The sequence below is a fragment of the Urocitellus parryii genome, chromosome 7 (assembly GCF_045843805.1).
Source record: "Urocitellus parryii isolate mUroPar1 chromosome 7, mUroPar1.hap1, whole genome shotgun sequence".
NCBI classification, from domain to species: Eukaryota; Metazoa; Chordata; class Mammalia; order Rodentia; family Sciuridae; genus Urocitellus; species Urocitellus parryii.
The window spans coordinates 117347432-117363157 of record NC_135537.1 but is presented as its reverse complement, the minus strand read 5'-3'; the positions used below and the strand labels follow the sequence as shown (position 1 = coordinate 117363157).

Below are 15726 nucleotides of genomic sequence, written 5' to 3'. Positions count from 1 at the left end.
CAGAAAGCATGGAGCTGGGGAAGTCCACAATGCCTCCACATTAGCCCTGACACACAGCAGTGGAAGCAAAATAAAATAAAATAAAATGTAAAAGGCACCACTGTTCCTTAAGAAGCACCTTCAAGCATCTTTAAAGGTGAAGACCTTGCCACTTCAAACATTTGGTGCGGAGCTGTCCACACTTAAGCACACATTTTTTAATATTGCTTTCGAGAAGGGGGGCAGTTCTTGAAAAGCAATAAATCCCTCACCTGCTATAACTCTTATCTATTCAAATAATCTACTCTCTTAATTCCTCCTTTGATAAGTGGCCACATCTCCACCCTATGCACTCCAGTAAACTGAATAAAAGGCAAAATGGTGAGAGACAAAGGTTGTGGCTGCTTTTAGAAAATGTAAAGCTCCATGGGAAGAATCAGGGGGCTTCCGATGCCAAGGTTCTGCAGAAAGATTGTGTGGCTGGTAGGTACAACACTTCTCAAAATGCCTTCACTAGTCTTCTTCCACCTAGCTATCTTTCTTCCTTAATTTGCTTGAATTATCTGCTACATATACACACATGTACATGTAGATTCATTTAAAATCAATTCAAGGCTCATTTCGTGAGAGGCTAAAGACCAATTCTTGAGTTTTTCTCTGAGATCCACAGAGTGGTTTTAGAATTCGGTTCAAGCAACTCTGAAACACCCACCCATCTGTTCACTACAAACTGTTCTACCTTTCCTTTCTGTGGCTCGCCTTCTAAAATAAGGAGATCTGAAGACACACTGCCAGGTTATAGGTAAGCAAGCTTTGCATCTTTACCAAAAAAAAAAAAAAAAAAATCTGCAAGTTTAACCCAAAATCAACTGCCCGATTTAAAGAAAACTCTTTTTGCATCCAGTAGTTCCAATTCCAATATCTTCTTCTTAAGTGGCTCTGGAAGGAGTGAGCAATAAGCCAGGAAAAGAGAAAAGAAATCAAATATTACTTAAAGCTGTGGGTGCCCTTCTATTCAGTAAAGGACAAACATCGACCCTTCTTCCCTCTTCTGTTCTGGGAGTCTCTCTTCTGGTTTCCTTCTCTTGATCAGATCACCCTTGGTACCCCCACTTCTATGGGCAGAACAGGCTATTCCGAATTGGGATTCAGAACAAGGAGCAGAAGTAAGACCATCTTCTCCCAAAGCATAATAGAGGTGCAGTCCTGCTGCTGAAAGTTGAACTGAGTTGGTTTTCTTCTAAGATGACAGGGATCGTCTCTTCAGGCAGGCTGCCACTGGCTTTCCTGGGACTTTAGAAGGAGGGAGGTGGCTAGTGTACCATCAGAGTTGCCAGATTCAGTCTCAACTACTCAAGCCAAGAGCAAGGCTGGCAGGAAGAGAGTGCGGTTGCAGCGCCTTCCTTCTCAGGCCTTCAGGAAATGAACTTTTCAGAGCAGAACTGGGTGCGGCCAGAGGTCATCAAGGGAGTTGGGAGAGGACACGGGCCTCAGGACTTTAAGGCTTCAGAGGCATATAGCCACTCTCATCCTGTTCCTCAGTCATCCCTCAGTGTGTCCAGGCAGCTAAGCAACCATCAGAGGGGCTGCAATTGGGACAAAGCAGCAGGCCAGGCCTGGAGAGGGCGGCCTGTTAGGGAAAAAGGGCAGAGGTGGGGCTCGACCTGCGCACTGCCTCTCCCCAGGGCCTCTGCTCTCCAGGGGCCCCTGGAGCCGGGACCCTCGTGTAAATAGAAAGCAAAGCAAGGAGAAGGAGTGCAGTGCGTGTGTGTGTACCTATACATCCATAGCTCATCATAAACGTGCACACCCTGGGGACTTGGTGCAGGAAGCTGGCGGGGTGCAGAAGGTGAGTAAAGGGCATACTGCGCAGACATCGCAGCGCTCCCTAGAGGACCTGCGACCCACCGCGCAGCGCAGACAATGAACTCCAGGTGGAGGCTCCCAGCTCGGTTGGCCTCTGCTGAGCAGGCAGGAAGTGCGGGGGGGGCCCCAGCCGGGAGCGCGGCCTGGGCAGGGGGCGGGGAGGGGGAGCCGGGTGGCCGGCCGGATGCCGCGCCTGAAGCGCGGGCAGGCAGCGCCCTCAGCTCTCCACATTCCGGGCAACAAGGAGGGGGCTGGAGAAAGCCAGCGCGGCTCGGGGCCAGCAAGGGCAGCCTCGAAGCTGCCAGCCTCCCTGGCTACTGTCCTCGCCGCCTCTTCCTTCCTCTAGCCAGCACCGAGATTTGCAATCCCCGCCAAGTCCCGCCGAACCCCTTGATTGGCCACGCGGCAGGGGTCCTCAAGGGGGGAGCGAGAGGGCCCTTGTAGGTGACCCCAGGCCCGGTCCCTGGCGAGCGGTGGCTCCTGGAGGCCCGGAAAGGGTCCGGGCTGGTAGGGTGTCCACATCGTGCCCCCCTCTACTGCGCCGGCCTCCCTCTCCTGGCTTCCTCCTCCCCCTCCTCCTTCTCTCCGCTGGCTTGCGCGGGTCCCCAGCAGCCCGCCCGCTTGCCGGTCCCTCCGCCCTCTCTCTCCCTCCTCGCTGGATCGCGCCTTGCTCACTCACCTTTCACCAAGTGCAGCTTCACCTGCTTCCGCCTGGACTTGTCCGGGGCTCCGGGTGCTCCATTGCCCTCCGCGGCTGGCTCCCCCGCCCGCCCCCGCCGCTCTGGGTAGCCCTTCTCCCCTTTTCTCCACCTGTCTCTCGGAAACTTTTTTCTTTTTTTTTTTTGCAGCCTGGTCGGCTGCTGTGGGGAGCGGACTGCAGGTCCGGGGCGGCCTCCCTGGGGGTGGCGGCCGGGCTGGCCGAGGCCGCTCGGGGGCACGCTGGGGCCCTGCCTGTTGCAATGCAGGTACCCGAGGGGCTTCTGGTCCCAGCAGCGGTGGCTGGGAGTCTGGAGGCCACTCGGCAAAAACGAGTTATGCAAAAAAAAAAAAAAAAAAAAAAAGCCGCCCCCCTCCTCCTCCCCACCCCCCTGCGGCCCGTCCCTCCCTCTCCCACCCCACCGCCACCCTCACTCTCCTCCTCCTACTCCTCCTCCTCCGCCCCTTGCCGGATTTTGCAGCCCCATTGCGGAGCTCACAATGAACCCATCTGAGGAGGGGGAACGGGGCTGGAGTCTAGAGGGTCTCAGGAGGGGAGGAGACCGGAAGGCGGTTGGGAGCGCTGGAGCTCAGTATCCCCCGGAAAAAAAAGGCTTCAAATATCCCCTGCCGCACACACACACACACACACAAATAAATATTAAGGGCTCAAAAAATGCCCAAACGCCCGGTTTGGAGATTATGATGGATGGGTGGCCAGAGGGTACCTCAACTCAGCCTACTTGGGGGTGGGGTCTTGAAAGACCCTAGCCCAGTTAGCCCAGTTACCTAAGGCCAAGATATGAAACCAAGATATCAGGCAGGCCATAAACAGGTTCAGGCGCCAGGCATGCTTTCTGGACAACCGGTTGAAGAACAGAGCACCCGCATCCTGAGGCATGAAAGAATAAACCGGAACAGATAAGCAGGAACAGAAAGAATAGAATGCAGACCTGTGGTTTTTGGAATGCAGACCTGTACCCCCTAGGTGGCCTATATGCTAGATTTAAACAAACCAATAAGAAACCTGTTGCTTCCCGAGCGCGCGAAACCTGTCCCAAACCCTATAAAAATCTCTGTATCCCCAAGCCCGGGAAACAACCCCTAATGAAAGACCCCCGTTTCCCTGTCCAAGGAGAATCACACGAAACACTGGCTGCAAAAGCACGAGGGGGTTTATTGGGACACAGGTGCCTGTGGGTGCCCAGTAGAACCTCAGCCGGAGCCTTGGTGAACTGGCACACCGGGCTTGGGGATACAGAGATTTTTATAGGGTTTGGGACAGGTTTCGCGCGCTCGGGAAGCAACAGGTTTCTTATTGGTTTGTTTAAATCTAGCATATAGGCCACCTAGGGGGTACAGGTCTGCATTCCAAAAACCACAGGTCTGCATTCTATTCTTTCTGTTCCTGCTTATCTGTTCCGGTTTATTCATTCATGCCTCAGGATGCGGGTGCTCTGTTCTTCAACCGGTTGTCCAGAAAGCATGCCTGGCGCCTGAACCTGTTTATGGCCTGCCTGATATCTTGGTTTCATATCTTGGCCTTAGGTAACTGGGCTAACTGGGCTAGGGTCTTTCAGTCTCAAAACCATAGTGGCTCCGAAGCCCCGGCTTGGGGCCCCCTTCTCTGGCTCTCTGCTAGGTCCGGCTCAGGCCCCCCAGAGGAGGAAGGGGCGGCGGGGGCCCTCAGGCGGGGCGCGCAGCCGATCCCCAGGCCGATGCCAAGTCGCGGCCCCGCTAGCTGCCTCCATGGGCCAGGGTCTCCGAGAGGGGGGAGGCGGCTGCCGCGGTGGCGGAGGAGGAGGACGAGCAGGCAGCGGCTGCAACCGGGCTCCAGTCCTCCTGGGCAGCGGAGGCTGCTCACCGGCTCCTCTGCGCTCCAGCCGCTGCCGGCCTGCCCGCCAGTCTCCCTCGCGCTCCTGTCTTCTTTGTGGTGGCTGGCTCTCCTCCTCCCTATCCGGCTGCTGGGGCTGCACTGCAGAGACACATAATAAAGCCAGGCTTAGCTGGAAACCCAGCAGGAGGATGTGAGGAGCGGAGGAGCTCTGATCCGTGGGGTGCCCCGCACTGCTCAGGCTGGATCAGACGGAGAGAGCCAACCAACAGCACCAAGCAATGGACAGCGCTGGAAATACAGCTCCAGCCGCCCGCAAAACCCAAACCGCAGCGGTGGCAGGCACCACGCTGGCTGGGCTCTGGGTGCACGGGGGCGGGAGGAGGGAACAGAAGCCCCACGCGGGCTGTCAAGCTCAGCCAGATGCATTAGCATTACAAACTGCAAAAATTGAAAGAATGGAGGAGCAAACAGGTTAGCTATCCTAGCGTTGCTTCTTGTGCCCCACGCACTAGAATTATCTTCAGACCTAGCTGTTCCCTCTCAATTGACTTTTGAGGATGGGTTGGTGTTCCAAGACCATTCTTACCCCACTGGGCTAGCCTATACCCTCATTTGTAGGGTTCTTGAGCCTGGTGCGCACTTCCAGAAAACTGCAATAGCACCCCTTCCTTCCGAGGTTTTTTTTTTAAGAGGAAGTTCTTTTTTTTTTAATATTTATTTTTCAGTTTTCAGCGGACACAACATCTTTGTTGGTATGTGGTGCTGAGGCTCGAACCCGGGCCGCACGCATGCCAAGCGAGCGCGCTACCGCTTGAGCCACATCCCCAGCCCCCAGTTGCTACTTTCCACAAAGTTTTGCCAGGGGGCGCCTCAAGTCCCTGTAGTTTTTTTTTTTTTTTTTTTAAGATAGAGAGAGAGAGAAGAGAATTTTATTTTTAATATTTATTTTTTTTTAGTTCTCCGCGGACACAACATCTTTGTTGGTATGTGGTGCTGGGGATCTGAGCCACATCCCCAGCCCCCCCTGTAGTTCTTGAACTAGTTGAGGCTCAGATCTCCTAGCACGAGTCCCCTCCCCCCCCTCCCCCGCCAGCTGCAGGCATCCAGGTCCCGGGTAGGGGAGAGGCCCCTACACCTCCCCCTCCCAGGCAAGTGACGCCACCTTGGGCCGGATTGCCTTGAGCCCGGAGAGCCCGTGTGCCGCTTGGCGCTAGGGGTTATCAATCTCTGGGACTGATAAATTGCAACTTGGAGAGGGGAGGGCTGTGTCCCCTAGGAATGGAGTTACACAGGGCAATCTTTCACGGAAAAACCCGCTGCCTGCAGAGAGAAGCGCTGGGCCAGCCCAGCAGCAGCGCCGCCCCAAGCAGGGTGCCTGCACCCTGTGGTTCCCCTGCCTGCCCGCCAGCCTGGCCCGAGCCCCCCTCAGCTAGCTTAGCAGTCCCTCCTCCGGGCCCTGCGTGCCAACCCTGTGCTGGGCTGATTGCGGAGGTAGATGCCACCCCCACACCCCTGCTGCTAGGGAGAGCAGGCCAGCAGATGCTGAGAAAGGCCTTAGGCAGGGGGGCCCTGTGCATGCGCCCAAGGCCATCTCCGAGGTACAGTCGGGTGACATGAAGCCAGATTTAAAGTTAGGTAGTCAGTGTAGTTAGGTAAATCGGGTCTAATATCGAGTGAAATCTAAAATGGAGGCCATGCTGGGAATGACTCAGGGAAAACACGACAATTCATGGAATGTTAATGAAGTTCCGAAAAGGCCCTAGGCCAAAGTCCACCTGGAAGAAGTATTAACCAACAGCCCCAACAGATTTGGAGATAGCCCATCCCAGAGAAGTGATAATCCCATCCCAAAAGGTGATAATTATGTCCACCTGTGTCCCACCCCTCCGGCCCTCCAACCTACATTCCATCACCAAACCTATAAAAAGGGGAACACATTGCCCGCTAACTGGATTCCACCTTCTGGGTCCCCTTCTTCCTCCGGGAGAAGTCTTTTCTGCTGTCCTTTAATAAATTTCTAATTTCTACTCTGACCTTGCCTCAGCGTGCTTCTTTGGTGTTATTCTTCAACATCGGGGAAGCAAGGACTCACCGGTCAACAGCGGTAACAACTGGAGGAATGCAATGCCCAGGCAAACACACGGACCGTGAGGATAGTGGACAGGCTAAGGCCAGGTCATTCACTAAGTAAGACCTAGGCCCTGAGGTCCTCCCCTTCTCCGGAATAGGGTTGTCACCCTCAGCCACCGCCCTCCCCAGTTTGTGAGTCCAAGAATATCCAACATCCCCCAAGGAGCCACCTCCTGCAGCCAGGAATGGCCAGGGTTAGACTGAAGAGTGTCAAGGGCCCATGCCAGGCCCCTGGGAAAGAGCCAGGAAGGAAGGGCTGAAACAGCAGCGCCCCCCACACTCCCACTGGCGCCCCCTGGAGAGAGGCTGACAGGCAGCACATGGCACACACTGGGGGAGGGGGGGATTGGCCTAGGCTCTGGGGTGCCCCTGTCCCGGCTGCCTCTCCTGGGGAGGGGGGAGAACAAGCCCCAGCTTGCCCTCCGGGTTTTGGGGGCAGGGGGCGGGCGGGGGTGGGGGGTGGAAACTGCGGATCGTACCCATCCAGGAGAGAGGGGGCAAACAAAAATAGCGAGGTGGGGATGGGTTGTGTTGGAGGAAAGGAGGGGGTCATCCGCCAGGAAGGGGCATCAGTGCCTCTGCCCTTTCTCTGTCCTAAGGGAACTGCAGGAGGCTCAGAGGTGGAGGTGACAGAATAGACTGGGCAGGAAACGGGGGAATTGCGGAGGGTGGGGAGAGGGTGACAGGGATGACCAAAGACCTTTTGGAACTAATCCTCAAGGATGAGGGTCCTGGAGTAGCACACAAAGTTTTTGTTGTTGTTGTTGTTGTTGTTGTTTGGATGAGTTGCGCGCCCTGCTGTGAAGCATGTTTGCCACTAGACCCTCACCACGCCCCCACCCTGCTGTGTCCCTGTCAGGGTGTGTCAGCGTGTGGAGGGAGCTTGACCTCCTGGAGCCTCCTTTCTCCTGTTTCCTCTAAAGCTTGTTTCATTTTAAACTCCTTCCGGAAAAAAAATGTTGTTATAAGGAAAATCTCAGAGCTGCAAAAAATCAGTACTGTCCCCCTTATTACCCTAGCCCTTTTGAGCTTGGATTCATACCAGAAGGGTCTCAAGGGACATTTGTTGAAGCCTGGGCCTTGCTTCTCACCAATCTGGTAACTGTGTACCAGAAAGTCATTTTTAGGTGATGTATTTTACACCATCTGCCTACCTCCAGCAGGGAATCCAGGGTTTAGGGCCCCTCTCTTGTGAAAAAGGTCCCTTTGGCCCAAGGTGCCTGCCTGTTATTCCAGCCACTGAGGAGGCTGAGGCAAGAAGATCTCAAGTTTGAGGCCAGGCTGTGCAATCTATCGAGGCCCTATCTCAAAAATAAAAAATGATAAAGACTATGTATGTAGCTTGGTGGTAGAGTGCTCCTGGGTTCAATCCACAATGCCAATAATAATAATAATAATAATAGAAACAATAACTTTTTTTGTACTGGAGATTGAACCCAGGGGCACTCTACCACTGAGTCACATCCCCAGCTTTATTTTCTTTAGAGACAGGGTCTCACTGAGTTGCTTAGTGTCTCGCTTTTGCTGAGGCTGGCTTTGAACTTGTGATCCTCCTGCCTCAGCCTCCTGAGCTGCTAGGATTACAGGTCTGCTAGGATTACAATTTGTGCCACCGCACATGGCAATTATAACACTTTAAAGGCATTTTCTGACCTCAATTTCATCTGCTTTAGGTGGATCAAGATTTAGAGGAGGCAACTTCTTCTGCCCTGCTCAGAGAAGTGGTTTTGAAACCCAGAGTAAACTGTAAGAAACCAACATCATAAATGCAAGAAAGATTACAAATTGATGATTTTGAAAACAAAGAAGACTTGCTCACATAAATAGGCATTTTCCCTCAGTCATCAGGTAGCTGGAGGAGGGGAAGCCAAAGAGCTGCCATTCTCCCAAATGATACATCTTGAGAATGTGTCTCTGAATATAGAGCAAGTGAGGCTGCTGCTCTGAATTTCCAAGAAGAGGCAAGTGAATCATCCAGAGCGATCTGGTGAATTCAAGAGTCCAGTCAGCAACAGAAACAAACCTGTAAAACTGTAGAGCCTGGCGCGGGGGCACACATCTATAATCCCAGTGGCTCAGGAGGCTGAGGCAAGAGGATTGCTAGTTCAAAGTCAGCCTCAGCAAAAGCGAGGTGCTAAGCTACTCAGTGAGACCCTGACTCTGAATAAAATACAAAATAAAGCTGGGGATGTGACACAGTGGTTGAGTGCCCCTGAGTTCAATCCCTGGTATCCACCCCCCACCCCCAACAAAATCCTATGTTAGAGTGCCTTTTGTGGCCTCTAAATTAGATCCTGAATAATTCCCAGAGTCTTTTACGAGAATCTTTACAAGCCAGGCACAGGGGCACATACCTGTAATCCCAGTTATCAGGGCAGCTGAGACAAAAAGGGCATAAATTCAAGACCAGCCCCGGCAATTTAGGGAGATACTGTCTCAAAACAAAACACAAAGGCTAGGGATGGAGCTCAGTGGTAGAGCATCTTTAGATTCAAGTCCCAATTACCAGTTTAAAAAAAAAAAAAAGATGCTTTGCAATAAGTGACCCAGTGACCACCTTCTCCCCTACATATTTCTACTTGTATGTGCACACACACATGCACACTTACCTTAAGTGACACCTGTCACTTGTATATATGCAATCTGAAATTTGCAACTTTTGCTTGCTGTTTAATTACTTGAAAGTCTCACTGTCTGAGGGGAGAACTTGCATCAGCCCCTGAAAAATCAGTCATTTTGGGGAGGAAGATTTATAACTTCCTTGGTTCACTTATTTATTCAACATTTATTTATTGATTGTGTGCCTACTGTGTGCCAAGACTGAGGGTACAACAATGCAGAAGGATTATAACTCTTCCCTGCTGGGGCTTGTTTGCTAGGGTGGTGAAAAAGCCTTTTTTTTTTTGAGGATTTTGTTGGGGGGATAGATACCAGGGGTTAAACTCAGGGGCTCTCCACCACTGAGCCACATCCCCAGCCCTGTTTTGTATTTCATTTAGAGACAGGGTCCCACTGAGTCACTTAGTGCTTCGCTTTTGCTGAGGCTGGCTTTGAACTTGTAATCCTCCTGCCTCAGCCTCCCTAGCCGCTGGGATTACAGGCGTGTGCCATCGCACCCAACTAAGGCTACTATTTTTTAAAAATATATATTTTTTAGTTGTAGTTGAACACAATACCTTTATTTTATTTATTTATTTTTATGTGGTTCTGAGGATCAAACCCAGGGCTTCACACATGCTAGTCGGGCATTCTATCACTACAATCCCAGCCCCTAAGGGCAGGGGAGGGGGGTGTTGTGGCTTAGTGGTATTAAAAGTTAGCCCTAAGGGCTAACTTTTAATAGAAGATCATGAGAATAATGGTTTAAACAGTTTTGAACAAATCCCGAGAAGAAAAAAAGATAGTACAAATGAAGCCAGAAAAATAAGGGTCAAAAGTGGTTTGGCTAACATGCTGAAGGAAGAGAAGGAAGGAGTCAAGGAAAAGGATAGAATATACAGTATGTGCAAAGGGCCTGAGGTGAGAGGAAGCTGGGTGGTTGCAGTGAAAAGTTGTCACAGCTCCTGCAAAGAACCAAAGGAGGCATTATAACCAATTCCATCCCCTTTCCAATCCATCTTCCTCATTGCCTCACTGGAGAACCTCAAGAAAAGGGCTGTCTGTGTTTATAGTTTCTCATCTGCAAAATGGGAGCATTGATAGCACAGATCTCATGAGATTGTCCTGAGAATTTCATGTCAGTAAGCACTGCCTGTCTAGCCTAGAAAGAGGCCATGAGACAGCTGTTACCAGGCCTCACTTCCCTCTCTTCCTTTCCCATCTCTCACCTTCACCACGCCAAGGTCAATGCCATTTTAGAGAGAGCCAACCACATAACTGTAAATTCCCTCCTTTCATTCAGACACTCCCCCATCTCATGTTCTCTTGAGACAGACTTGTGTTTGCTTTGTAGAAGATTACCGCTTTAGGTCTACCAAGGAGACAGTATGCTTTCTGGGCACTTTTGCTTGAGATTGAACCCAGAGCCTCAGCATTGTGTGTTTTTGTTGCATTTAATGATACATCTATCTGTGGAATCCATGTTTCCCTGGGCATCCTGTCAAAGGGGGCAGTAAGGAAGCAATGGCCATGTAATCTCCTTGAATCTGTCAGGTAGCCAGGCACAACACATGCAGCCACCCACCAGGATGGGTCTGGCTGCTCCTTTCCCAGTGTGCCAGTGTCTGGGCAGATTGAGGGTTTCTTCCCCAGGAACCTGGTCTTGAGGTTGTATTGTTGTTGTTGACGGGGGTTTTTCTTCTGGTACTGGGGTTTGAAACAAGTGGCATTTTACCACTGAGCTACCTTCCCAGTCCTTTTTGTTTTTAATTTTGAAACAGGGCCTCCCTATGTTCCCAAGGCTGGCTTCAAAGTTGCAATCCACCTGCCTCAGCCTCCTCATCTTGAGGTTTTGGCTTCTCCTTCTTTTCATTTTTTGTGGTCATAGGGGTTGAACCTGGGACCTCTCCCTACATCACGTAAGCGCTTTGCCACTGAGCTGCATCCCCAGCCCCTTTTCTTTCAAGACAGGATCTCACTAAATTGCCTGGGCTGGCCTCAAACACGCAATCCTCCTGCCTCTGCCTCCACAGTCACTGAGATTACAGGTATGTGCCACAACACCCAGCTGGTCTTGAAGTTTCTAGGCATTCACAAGAGTGTAAGGCAAGAGAGAAGAGCGTATGCCCTTCTTTGCTTCTAGTTCTCACCCTGCCACCACCAGCAGAAAGGAGGGAAATGCTGTCATCCACTCTGGGTCTACTGCTCCCTTTACATCCCCTGTGCCCTACGGATGCTCGGAATGCAGTGATGTCATCAAGAGAAAGACCAGCATCCTGGCTGGCATATAGAGGAGAGGTCCATATACAGTGCACTCAACCACTGTCACATAAAGGCTCTCTAGTGGACAAGAGGACCAGGGGTAGAAAGCTTGGCCCACCCAAATAAACCAAAAGCTCTTTCAGGACAGAGGCCTAGATTTTGATATATACCCCCATCTCATCATGGTGCTACTCCCTGCCCAGTGAATGAGGGATGACTGGAGTAGCTGTCAGGGCAATGCCCAGAGGTCAGAGGTGGGCACTGGACAGAGAGGGCCGCCACATAGCACACAGGCTCATATTGCGTAAAGAACCAGGCAGGGCTGCATTCGAATCCCAGGCGTGCTATTTACCAGCTTTTGCGCTTTGTACCTGAAACCTTTCCCAGAGGCTCCTATCTTGAAGGCTTGGTCCCCAGAGCAGCAATGTTCAGAGGCAGGGCTTGGGGAGTGATTGGATCATGAGGGCTCTGTCTTTATCAGTGAATCAATCTACATATTTGAACAAACCATCAGGAGGTAGTGGACACTATAGGAGGTAGGGCCTAGTTGCCTTGTTGGAGGAAGTAGGTCATGGGAGGGGGGTGCCCTGGAAGGGTAGCACCACAGTGACCAGGCTCATTGCTGTGTGGAGAGCAGAGAGGGGGCTAAAGCTGGAACATGTCTAGTCTAGCACATGACACTTTGCACCTAGTAGGTGCTTGTTGTTAATTTTTCTTTTCTTTTCTTTTTTGCAGTACTGGTAATTATAGTGCTTTACCAGTGAGCTACATCCCCAGCCCTTTTAATTTTGTGGTACCAAGGGGCACTCTATCACTGAGCCCCATCTTCAGACTTTTTTTTTTTTTTTTTTTTTTTGGAAAACAGATTCTCAGCTAAGTTGCTGAAACTGGGCTTGAACTTGCAATCCTCCTGCCTCAGCCTCCCGAGTAGTTGGGCAGGTGTGCACCACCATGCCCAGCTATTAGATATATTTTGATAGTGCTCCTTCATCAGTAATAGATGTAGCTGAGACCCTAGCGACGGGTGGCCACACAAAGAAGAGGCTCATTTGCAAGGACTGGAACTAAATAAGACTAGAAGAGAGCTAGCCAGGCAGTGTCCTTGAGAGACAGATGGCTGGGTTTCCTCTGCCAGGTGAATTCCTGGATTCAACAACTGCATCCTTCCATATTATATGTGCTTAAGAAATGGTAGCTGTTGTTCACATTTACAGGACAATGACAACTCAGTGTGTTTAGTTTTCCTGAATGGCCTGGGGTAAGCCCTCTCTGCCTCAGTCTCCCTGTTTGCAAAATCTCTCTGGTTCTCTGAATGAAGAAGCAGTCCATTCCCACCCTCTGGCCCAAATGGCACCCAGCCAGCGTTTAAAGCCAGAGGGAGCAGAGGAAATTCAGGCAGGAGGCCACTAAAGGGAGGTTATGGGGCTTGGGCCCCACTGGGAGAGGAGCAGAGTGGGTGGGGCCCAAGGCCCCAATGGACCCAGTCTGGTGCTACATTTCCCAGGGCCTGCTGCTGCCTTCTCTGAGTGGCCTGGCCCCATCCTGGCCAGGCACATTGGGACATGCCAGGGCCTGGCTTCCCAGGGACCAGTGGGAGCTCCTGCAGGGGACTTCAAAAGCCCAAATGCCTTTCAGAAAGGAACTAAAACTTTCTGCTTAACCAAAGCCTCCACAGGAGAAGAACAGGCCTAGCCCTTTTCTTTTTAAGTCTGTTTATTTTCCAGCTGGCTGGCCTGGTCGATCTCTTTTTTTCCTATTATAAATGGTCCAAGCTGCAACACACAGGGAAAAAAAAAAAATCTCCCAGGCCTGGGCAGGGGCTGGCTGGCTCCTGGGGCAGACAAAGGCAGCTCTGGCCTCCAGCACCCACTGGGAGAGGCCCTGGAGCCCCTGCCCAGAGCCAAAGCCACAGCTGGAGTGAGGGGAGGATTCAGGAAGTCTGTGTTTGCATCCCAAACCTTCTCCTGCCCCTGGGAGCAGAGCTGCCATCCAGCCAAGGAAAGGATTCCTAAAGGGCTTGTGGGCAGAGAAGGAAAGATCAGGCACTCCCTCACCAGGGCCCATGGGGACACTGATGTCTGGGGAAGAGTTGCAGAAGGTCACAGTATCAACAAATGGTAGAGCTGATCTTTGAAGCTAACATTCTCAAGTCCAACATCAGGTACCAAGGAAATGTTGGAAGAGGGGTCCAAGGAGGAGCCCTGGCATCCTGAGTTTGCTGAATGAGAGCGGATGTCATTTCTTTCTCAGCTTCTCTGCCTCCCAGTAAGTTAAGTTCATTTTTCTGTGACTCAGTTCCCTTATCTTTGAAAATGAGGACATGCTTGTACCCACCTTGTAGTGAAAGGCACCCCGTTTATGAAAGACCCCCGTTTCCCTGTCCAAGGAGAATCACACGAAACACTGGCTGCAAAAGCACGAGGGGGTTTATTGGGACACAGGCGCCTGCGGGTGCCCAGTAGAACCTCAGCCGGAGCCTTGGTGAACTGGCACACCGGGCTTGGGGATACAGAGATTTTTATAGGGTTTGGGACAGGTTTCGCGCGCGCGGGAAGCAACAGGTTTCTTATTGGTTTGTTTAAATCTAGCATATAGGCCACCTAGGGGGTACAGGTCTGCATTCTATTCTTTCTGTTCCTGCTTATCTGTTCCGGTTTATTCATTCATGCCTCAGGATGCGGGTGCTCTGTTCTTCAACCGGTTGTCCGGAAAGCATGCCTGGCGGAAAGCATGCCTGGCGCCTGAACCTGTTTATGGCCTGCCTGATATCTTGGTTTCATATCTTGGCCTTAGGTAACTGGGCTAACTGGGCTAGGGTCTTTCATTCCCCCCTTTTTCTTTATCATGGATAGAATCTTATATCCATTGTCCTGTGTTTTCCCTGAGTCATTCCCAGCATGGCCTCCATTTTAGATTTCACTCGATATTAGACCCCAATTTATCTAACTACACTGACTACCTAACTTTAAATCTGGCTTCATTCCCCCCCTCTAATTTGGGAACTCCTTACTGCTGTGAGGAAGGGGGACGAAGATGATCTCTCTGGCTTCTTCAGGCTGAAAAGGGACGGTGTGGGGCAAGCAGTTTGGAGTCCCCCTTAAAAATATCGGGTCTATCGAGTGGTCCATGCTAACAGTCCAATTGAGAAGTAATAGGCTGGAGGGCCATTCGAGTGATAGGTGGTCTATAAGAGAAACAAGAATTCATTAGTACTGGAACCAGATTGATGCAGCAAGAAATGCCACAGCACAGAAATATGCCAATGAGTATAATGGCCAAGACAAAGATCAACAATGTTTTCTATCAGGCAGTACCAGGAACTAGGAGTTAAGATACTGTTTCCACGACAATGTTGCTGAGGACATGGCTTCTATCTAAGCATGTAAATCTTTAAGGATATTTGTCACATTGCCAGAATTATCAGGGATGTAAACACAACATTTAACTTTTAGGGTTACAGTTGTCCTTCCCTTAAGATATAGTTTAATAATTTGATATCATCTGATCTTGCAAAATCCTTTTACTAGTATGACCTGTGTCTAATAGAGAAATCTTTAATTCTGCAAACATTAAGCCTACCTGCGTTGGTTAGAAATAAAGGCCTTAGACTAAAACTACTCTAGCAGTCCCTTTTGATAGTTATCAGGCATTCCTACCTAAGAGTCTCTTTTGCAGCCTCCAGTCTACTTATTTATGGAAGTTACATTTAACTATTATTATTATTTAAGATGTCCAGGAACAGCTGTGCTTTGGCTTTGACTGTCTTTGCTAAGTGTTTAAGATGAAGCAAGTCAAACTGACTTTGTTTCCATCTATTTTTAATAGTCAGCTGAGTCTCTCCTGGGAGTCCTCGGGAACTTCACAGCAGCTTCTCAGTTCTGCTAGTGCCATTTGCGCTAGGATGGGTCCAGGCCTTGCTTGACCACGTGGCTTCCCTCAGAAGCATCTGGGATGTCTCCCTTTTCTGAGGACCCTCCTCTCCACAGCAAATGCACTGATTGGCTTTCTGTCCTCCACTGGTCTCATTAATCTCCCTGATCAGGAGGTTATGTGGCCTAGAGTTGCAAAGCCCTTTGGAGAAGTCCCCTATCCCTGATTCAGACTGACTCAGAGGGCAAGAGCCAAATATTGGTTTTCTTGGCCCTTTAATTTAACTTTAATTTTAAAACTTAATCTTAAACATCTAGCAAATAAACTTCAACAGCCTTATACTAAGTACTGGGCTTTAGTACCTATCTCTCTATCCTGTAGGTGATAACTCCTTATCTTAAGTTAACCCAGGTTGTGAGTTCTTAAAGCAGTACCTCTTTAAAACATTAACAGGCAATCTTTAGACCATCTAAAAGCAAACTACAAAA

The 15726-nt window shown here is 50.6% G+C and overlaps 1 protein-coding gene across 1 annotated transcript in view; it reads right to left on the bottom strand.

The window, feature by feature from the left end:
• The window catches only part of LOC144255848 (uncharacterized), an 88473-nt gene extending 85588 nt beyond the window's left edge, over nt 1-2885 (bottom strand). Inside the window, exon 1 of the mRNA XM_077800860.1 lies at nt 2525-2885. The gene's annotated coding sequence lies outside the window, so the exon portion shown is untranslated. The remainder of the gene's footprint in view (nt 1-2524) is intronic.
• Nucleotides 2886-15726: the final 12841 nt, after the last annotated feature.